Below are 9,318 nucleotides of genomic sequence, written 5' to 3'. Positions count from 1 at the left end.
AGCAACCAAAGGGTCGCTGCTTCGATCCCCGACCCCGGTGACCATGTCAAAGTGTCCTTGAGCAAGATACTGAACCCATAATTGCTCCTGATGAGTAGGTTGGCCTCCACCGTGAGTGTGTGTGTGAATTGGCGAATGAGATGACACTGTAAAGCGCTTTGAGTGCCGCTAAGGTAGAAAAGCGCTCTATAAAATTGAGTCCATTAACCATTTTTACCATTTACCTTGAGGTCCTGTTAGTGCCATTTTCCATATCGTTATTTAAATTTAGACTGAAGCCAATTGATTATTGTAGTTGTTGCATTTACTGATTGCGCAGTGTTGAATTTAGTCATACGTTAGCTTGCATTGTTTAGGAAGTTGGAATTACAGACATGCATTAGAAATAAAGAGGAAATCTTTCAGAGCGCTCGCAGTAATGCAAGGTTATGACGTAGTGATGCTCGCGCAGGTTTAGTGAGGAAAACTGTGCTTTGTATCACTTTCATGGTTCGTTAAAGGAGGAGCCACCACTTTTCTACCGTCGTCATAAAACTTCAAACATGTAGCGACTCGTTCTTTTCGTCATTTGAAGAGGTTCAGATGTATGAACATGATGATCAACAACACTGGTGATTAGAAGGGAACTTTAGCCAATAACAGGTCCCACCACTATTTTCTCATCTCCGCGGGGGTGCGTTGCTCTGAACCCATCGCGTTCACCCTCTCACTTCTTATCTCACTCATAATGTTTCTTGTTTATCCTGACACCACTGGACAGGCTGCCAAACAGAATCTGCTGTCTCTCCTCCACCTTCCCGACCAGCTCGCACGCAGTGAACCTCTTTTTCTTTGACATTATTTTGCGAGTGCCGACAGAGGAGACCCTATTTAAATAAATTTGCGTATTTATAGGTGCTCCCAAAACAACACATAACATGAACTTGGTAATAAAATAATCCCTCCCCAGAAAATGTTCTCCTATCTGCAGAAATAAAGGGAGAGTTACACCAACATGCAAACCTTCAGAACAAAGTGTGTAGGGCAGCTGAGCTGGGACACGACAGAGACGGACCCAGTGGAGTTCAAAGGTTGAGGGTGAGTCCACATACACAGAATAAATATGCATGAGGACTGGCAAATACTCCTCCTGGAACCGTCACCTTATCATGGTGGAGGAGTTTGAGTGCCCTAGTGACCCTAGGAGCTATGCTGTCGGGGGCATTTTGCCCCTGGTAGGGTCAGCCAAGGCAGACTGGTCCTAGGCGAAGGGCCAGACAAAGAACGGTCCAACAGACCCCCTCATGGAAGAAACACCAAGTGCAAGGTGTACCCTGCCCGGAGGGGCACCGGGGCCGCCCTGGAGCCAGGCCTGGGGCTCGAAGGCGAGCGCCTGGTGACCGGGCCTTGGTTCATGGGGCCCGGCTGGGCCCAGTCCAAAAAGGAGACACGGGCACGTCCTCTCTTGGACTCACCACCCATAGGAGGAACTGGAGGGGTCCGGTGCAGTGTGGTTTGGGTGGCAGTTCAAGGCGGGTGCCTCGGCTGTCTGAACCATGGACATGGAAGCTGGCTTTTGGGACATGGAACGTTACCTCTCGGGGAAGGAGCTGGAGCTGGTGGAAGAGGTTGAGTGTTACCGGCAAGATATAGTCGGCCTCACCTCAACACATAGCTCTGGGTCCGGAACCCGAGTCCTTGAGAAGGGTTGGACTTTCTCTTTTGCTGGAGTTGCTCCAGGTGAGAGGCGGAGGGCGGGGGTGGGCTTTTTGGTTGCCCCTAGACTCTCTGCCTGTATGTTGGGGTTTACCCCGGTGGACGAAAGGGTTGCTTCCCTGCGCCTTCAGGTCAGGGAACGGGTCCTGACGGTGGTTTGCGTGCATGCGCCGAACACCAGTTCAGAGTACCCACCCTTTTTGGAGTCCTTGGGAAGGGTACTGGATGGTGCCCCGGCTGGGGACTCCATTGTCCTACTGGGAGACTTCAACGCTCATGTCGGCAACGACAGCATGACCTGGAGGGGTGTGATTGGGAGGAACGGCAGGCCCGACCTGAACCCGGGTGGCGTTCAGTTATTGGACTTCTGTGCAAGTCGCAGTTTGGCCATAACGAACACCATGTTCGAACATAAGGATGCCCACCGGTGCACATGGCACCAGGACATCCTAGGTCGCAGGTCTATGATCGATTTTATAGTCGTATCATTTGACCTGCGACTGCATGTTCTGGACACTCGGGTGAAGAGAGGAGCTGAGCTGTCAACTGATCACCATCTGGTGGTGAGTTGGATCAGATGTCAGCGGAAGATGCCGCGCAGCCCCGGCAGGCCCAAACGAGTAGTGAGGGTTTGTTGGGAACGCCTGGCAGAAGAACCAGACAGAACGATCTTTAACTCCCACCTGCGGCAGAGCTTTGATCACATCCCGGGGGCAGTGGGGGACATTGAGTCCGAATGGGCCATGTTCCGCTCTGCCATTGTCGAGGCGGCTGCTGTGAGCTGTGGCCGCAAGGCTACTGGGGCCGGCCGTGGCAGTAATCCCCGAACCCGCTGGTGGACACCAGAGGTGAGGGGAGTCGTCGGGCTGAAGAAGGAGGCTTACAGGGCATGGCTGGCCTGTGGGTCTCCAGAGGTAGCTGACCGGTACCGGCAGGCCAAACGGTGTACAGCTGTGGCGGTCACCAAGGCAAAAACTCGGGTGTGGGAAGAGTTCGGTGAGGCCATGGAGAACGACTATCGGTCGGCTCTGAAAAGGTTCTGGCAAACCGTCCGTCGCCTCGGGGGGGGAGGTGGCAACTTGCCCACACTGTTTACAGTGGGGGCGGGAGGCTACTGACGTCAACTGGGGAGATAATTGGGCGGTGGAAGAAATACTTCGAGGAACTCCTCAATCCCACCAACACGCACTCCATGGAGGAGACAGAGTCTGGGGAGTGCTTGGGGGGGGGGGGTTGTCCAATCTCCGGCAGAAGTCGCCGAGGCAGTCCAACAACTCCGTGGTGGCAGAGCCCCGGGGCTGTCTTGGCTGACACATCTCTGCAACATTGCGTGGACATCGGGGGAAGTGCCTTTGGAGTGGCAGACCGGGGTGGTGGTCCCCGTTTTTAATTGTTTTTATCGGGGTATCACACTTCTCAGCCTCCCTGGTAAGGTCTACGCCAGGGTACTGGAGAGGAGGGTCAGGGCGATAGTCGAACCTCAGATCGAGGGGGAGCAGTGTGGTTTTCGTCCCGGCCGTGGAACCATGGATCAGCTCTTCACCCTCGCTAGGGTGCTGGAGGGGGCATGGGAGTTTGCCCAACCAGTCCACATGTGCTTTGTGGACTTGGAGAAGGCTTCCGCCGTGTTCCCAGGAGCATACTGTGGGGGATACTCCAGGAGTATGGGGTGGATGGCCCTTTACAAAGGGCCATTTGGTCATTCTACCGGAGGAGTGAGAGTCTGGTCCGCGTGGCCGGTAGTAAGTCGGACTTGTTCCCAGTGAGGGTTGGACTCCGCCAAGGCTGCCCTTTTTCACCGTTTCTGTTCATAACTTTTATGGACAGAATTTCTAGGCGCAGCCAGGTGGCGGAGGGGGTCGAGTTTGGTGGCGGGAGAGTGTCGTCTTTGCTGTTTGCGAATGACGTAGTCCTCTTCCCGCCATCGGGCCACGACCTCCAGCTCTTGCTGGGACAGTTTGCAGCCGAATGTGAAGCGGCTGGGATGAGAATCAGCACCTCCAAGTCTGAGGCCATGGTCCTCAGCCGGAAAAGTAGGTAAAATAAGTAAAAGGTCTTACCTCAGGTGGACGAGTTTAAGTATCTCGGGGTCTTGTTCACGAGTGAGGGTAAGATGGAGCGGGAGATTGACAGGCGGATTGGGGCGGCATCCACAGTCTTACTGGTGCTAAACCAGCTCTCCCTTAGAGATAGGGTGAGAAGCTCAGTCATTCGGGAGGGACTCAGAGTAGAGCCGCTGCTCCTCCATGTCGAGAGGAGCCAGTTGAGGTGGTTCGGGCATCTGGTGAGGATGCCTCCTGGACGCCTCCCTCGGGAGGTTTTCCAGGCATGTCCAACCGGGAGGAGGCCTCGAGGCTGACCCAGGACACGGTGGAGGGATTTTTCTCTCGGCTGAATGGTTGTGTGTTGGCCCTGCCATGGACTGGCAATCTTTCCAGGGTGAACCCCGACTCTCGCCCGTAGACACTGGGACAGGCTCCACCCTCCAACAGGAATAAGCGGAAGAAAATGGATGGATGGATAACTTAACTCATATTGCTTTCATTCATATTCCAAAATCTTATTTTGCATCCAGGAATAAATCAATCCTTCTGATTTATTTCTGTGTAGAGCAGAGCTATCATCCTAAACGCTCCTTACAGACTTAGTGAGCACATGGGGGCGGCCGGCGGCTGGAGACCAGTTCAGTGGGCCGCCAGAAGCAAGATGTTGTGTGCTCAATGTTCAAGAAGGCCACCAGAGGGTGCCCACACGCCCACACACACACACACACACACACACACACACACACACACACACACACACACACACACACAAAGTTGACATGTTTGCACCCTAAACTGTAGCTTCACAATTTGGTTGACCACAGTAAGTGATGTGCAGGAGAGAGACAAGCGGCACCTGGAATGTTCTCCTGCTCTCATCACTCAGCTCCTCAGTTATCGTTTGAGGCAACTTTCTGCGCCCAAGTCCAGGGATGTGCACGTGTGCTCCCCACCACGTCCAACCAGGCTGGGAAACTACTGTATCTGTGTTAAATGAAAAACTAATCACAGCTTGTTGTTGCTTGTTACTGTTAACTATTTCACATCATTAGCAATATCACTGAATATCAGCTGTGATGACGCAACACCGCCACCTCCAGTGTGATACTGCTGAATTATTTGTGAGCACATTGAAGAGACTGGGCTGTCCCAGCTCATTTTTCTTTTTAGTGGGGGGCCAAACATTCTCCTGGAACCAAAGCTGCTGAGAGTAGTGAGAGTGAACTAGTAAAGCCAGAGAGTCAAAACAAGAACAGTTGCTCTCCTAAAACTCCCTGACCATTGCAGACTGGATGGTTCACGTTGATGGAATTGTGACTTTAATGTCATACATCTGTCACATATTAATTATGTTTCCATAGATACTGATGACAGCCGCTTCACTCTGAGCAAACAGAGTTTTGAGGGGAGGCAACGTCACGCCAGGGAAAAACCTGCTCAATGATGATTGCATCATTTGTTTTTGTGTGGCAGCAGCAGCAACGTGTGTTTACAACCAAGCTGGTCTGTCTTAATGCCTCTGACTGCTGCAGAGGCTGAGATGTGTTCATCTGATACTAATTCCTGCAGGTGTGAAGAGGCTTCCACAGAGAGACTCAACACTCTGAGAGGAGCGGCTGCTAATGGCCTTCAAAACATTGTTCCCTGACACCCATATTAAACCCCATGGGGCGTAAATGTGCCACAGATACAACACACAGGCAAATGTCAGCGGAGAGTTATGACATCAGTGACAAAGAACACAAGAATACAATAACTATCATTAATCATACAGCTGATGACATCGCTCACTTTTGGAGCTATTCTCCATTGGTTTCATCACTTTCATGAAGTATGTCTGCATCTGTCAGATGTTCTTTTTTTCATATAACAGCCTCTAAAGCAGCTTCTGAACTTTAAACCTCCTCCACTTTTGTCTCGCCATTTGGGCCAGAGTTATGCTAGAGAGCGATGGAGCCCTGCAGTGTCCAGACAGATTTCTTTTATGGCCATAAAAGAGAGAGTGCGAGACAAAAAACATTATTTTAAAGCCACAAGATACGATTGGTTCCCTCATTCTGTTAATTTTGATTATAATTGTATGATTTGACCCTATGTCCCTGAGAACAGCTTGTTCTGAGAATCAAGGCAGCTGGTTAGTGGTGCTGCTCTACCTGAATGGGGAGCATTGATCATAGATCCTGGGTACCAATGTCATGACGTTCAGTGGTTGCTGTCCAGTTACCAGGCGACAGGGAGGTGTGACCCAATGAGAGTGAGGACACTCTGGTTCTGCCAGAACCTGGTGTAAGGATCACAAGTGGTTGATCCTGCAGGCGTTCCCACAAATACCAAGTGACTCCAACCACCTTGCTGGACTCATTGCTGGTTCCATTTTAGTTTAGTCAGCTTGGTCAGAGGGGTGAGGTTCGAAAACCCAGCCTGGATATATCACACTGGTGTTCACTTCTCTCATTGGCTATTGGCTATGCTTCAGATACTGTAGTACTGCACAAGGTAGTATTTAACATTTGAGGCCAGTCACACTTGATGCTTTCACTTTCACATTCGTCTCAGTATATTCATCTCTGGGCTGCACGGTGGTGCAGTGGTTAGCACTGTGGCCTCACAACAAGAAGGTTCCGGGTTCGAGTCCTGGCTCGGGCATGGGATCTTTCTGTGTGGAGTTTGCATGTTCTCCCCGTGTCTGCGTGGGTTCTCTCCGGTACTCCGGCTTCCTCCCACCGTCCAAAGACATGCAATTTGGGGACTAGGCTGATTGGATTCTCTAAATTGACCGTAGGTATGAATGTGAGTGTGAATGGTTGTTCGTCTCTCTATGTTGGCCCTGCGATGGACTGGCGACCTGTCCAGGGTGAACCCCGCCTCTCGCCCGTTGATGTTGGGATAGGCTCCAGCCCCCCCGCGACCCTTAATGTGTAGGAATAAGCGGAAGATGACGATGGATGGATGGATATTCATCTCTGAACACATCATGACCTCGATGGTGTATTCCTCAGGTAACTGTGAAGACAAAACTGAGGCTCTTGTTCTATCCTTGATATTCCTCATATTCACCAGACAGAAAGTGGCGAGCCAGAAGCAGGTCAGGTGAAGCACCGCTGACACGTTTTTATTTACTTCCTGTCATTATTTGTTGGTCTTCATCATCTTGTAGTTAGGAATCCTTCAACAAGCTGTTTTGCTGCAGAGTTGCACTCTTGTTTGAGGATAAAGAAATGTGACGTTTGCTGTCAGTCCACTGGAGTAAGAAACGCCAACCAGCTACATTACATTACTGGCAACTAGCGACGCACCTTGTTTTTAATCTGAGCTGCTTTTTTACTTCCAAAGGATATGGCCGAACTGAGACCATGAACACATATTGTTCTAGCTTTTCCTGACTGAGGAAGAGTACAGGTTCTCACCTGAAAGTAGTCTGAAAAGCAGACAGCACAGACAGAGCTGGCAGAAAAGAAGGACCTGCAGAGGCTGCTTTCACACTTCTGACTGGGTGGACTGGTGTTGGGTGGAGGGGGGGGGGCAATCAGAGTTTTTAATTTGGTCTGGTTTGCTGTCACATGGTCAAATGTACCAACATTACAAACAAATGCCACATCATCAGAAGAGGAAGTCACCAGAATCCACAGGCAGACGTTGAATGATGGTGCAGATGTTGTAAGGCGGAAGTGTTTGTGGTTGTGTTGATTTGTTTTGGCATGATTTTATGGTTGTATTTTAGAATTTTCATGGTTTTATTATCATTATTATTTTTATTTTATTATTACTGTGTCTTACCTGGATCGTGTTTTTCGTTTCTTCAGCGTGTTTTGATTGTTTTTTATTGCATGATGTTTCACGCTTCTTGTGTTGCACTGAGTTTAATCTCAGGTGAGCCACACCAAGGCTGCGCTGGTCCGGTTACTTTTTTAACATTTCTTTTCATTGGGGCTCATTCGTCTAACATGTACACTCCCATTTGGGCTCTAATAAACCTGGGCTGACCAACCTTCCATCCATTGCCGTCTCACTTCTGTCAACAACTGTCAACCCTGGGAAGTATAGACTTCCTTGTACCTTCTTACCAAATGTATGTTGTTGTGTTGTTGTGTAACCAACTGTACTGCTCTCTTCTCCCTTAATTGCTCCTACGGGAATAAATAAAGTTTTCTGAATCTGAATCTAGGTGGCACTGTGGAGCAGTGGTAAGCACTGTCCCCTCCCAGCAAGAAGATTCTGGGTTTCAGTCCCGGCTGGAGCACGGGGTCTTTCTGGGAGGAGTCTGCATGTTCTCCCTGTGCCTGCGGGGGTTCTCTCTGGTACACCGGCTTCCTCCCACAGTCCAAAGACATCAAGAGGGGACCAGGTTAATCCAGACTCTAAACTGACCGTAGGCGTGGCTGGGAGAGCCAATGGTTGTCTGTCTCCATGTGTTGGCCCTGCCATGGACTAATGACCCGTCCAGGGTGAACCCCACCTCTCACCTGAAGGCTGCTGGGATACCGACTCTTAACAAATGGAATCTGAAACTGAATCTGAATCAGCATTGCTTTCCCCCAATGGAACACTACAAACCACTCCATTTTGGCGTAACACATCCAACGTGGTCTTCTTCTGTCCTCCACATGGCTTTCAATGCCAGGGGGAGATTCAAGTCAGAGGTTTTTATTTTTTTTTTAAACTTTTTCTGAGTTTCCTTGTAGGTTATGTTAGGAAGCTGCTCACTGTAAAATGGCCCAAAACCCGCACGAGAGGAAATCACAATCTTAACTCTGAGGGAGATAAATCATGATTCACCTCCAGGAAGAATCTGGAATCCAGGCCCTAGAAACACAGTTAAGATCTGTTCAATATGCTGCATGCAGAGCTGCAGGGTTGAACTCTTCTGCCTGTGACATAGAGATGGTCTCCCTGCTACGTTGTCACGTGACAGCGTGCCGCTCCCGTGTGACTCCCCTGGTCAGCGGAGGTGCTCTGATTTGATTATACTGGAGACACTGAGCAACAAGCACTGTAACAACCAGCTGGAGGTGAGTCCAGACAGTCCTGCCACTGACCTCTAACTTCTTGTAGTCGTGGCTGGGGCTGTGCAGCAGCTTGCTGGCCTGACACGAGACTTGCTGGATGGTCTTCTGGACCGATGGAATGTTTTCTGCTGATTCTGTCATGGAAGGATAGAGAGAATGGAGGTTTGAGGAAAGAGAACATATTTTAAAGGCTTTCGTAGCAGGACACAACTCAAAAATCACTTTGAAATTGAATTGTTATATCCAACAAGAAAATATGTTTCCAAAGAATAAACTACAGCAGGAGTGGATCCACTTACAGTGATGAACCTACAAGGACGCACTGCTACAACAGTACACCAGCTGGGTTTCTGACCTGAGTGGATCATGTGTACTGTACTGCACTATACTGTTCTGTACTGTACTGTACTATACTACACTGCACTGTACTATAAGATACTTTACTATACTGTTCTGTACTGTACTGTACTATACTGTTCTGTACTGTACTATACTACACTGCACTGTACTATAATATACTACACTGCACTGTACTATAATATACTTTACTATACTGTTCTGTACTGTACTGC

Source organism: Aulostomus chinensis, chromosome 12, assembly GCF_037954235.1.
Source record: "Aulostomus chinensis isolate RoL2024-O1b breed Wild chromosome 12, RoL_Achi_v1.0, whole genome shotgun sequence".
NCBI lineage: Eukaryota > Metazoa > Chordata > Actinopteri > Syngnathiformes > Aulostomidae > Aulostomus > Aulostomus chinensis.
The sequence above is the reverse complement of the archived record's forward strand: the minus strand, read 5'-3'. Positions refer to the sequence as shown.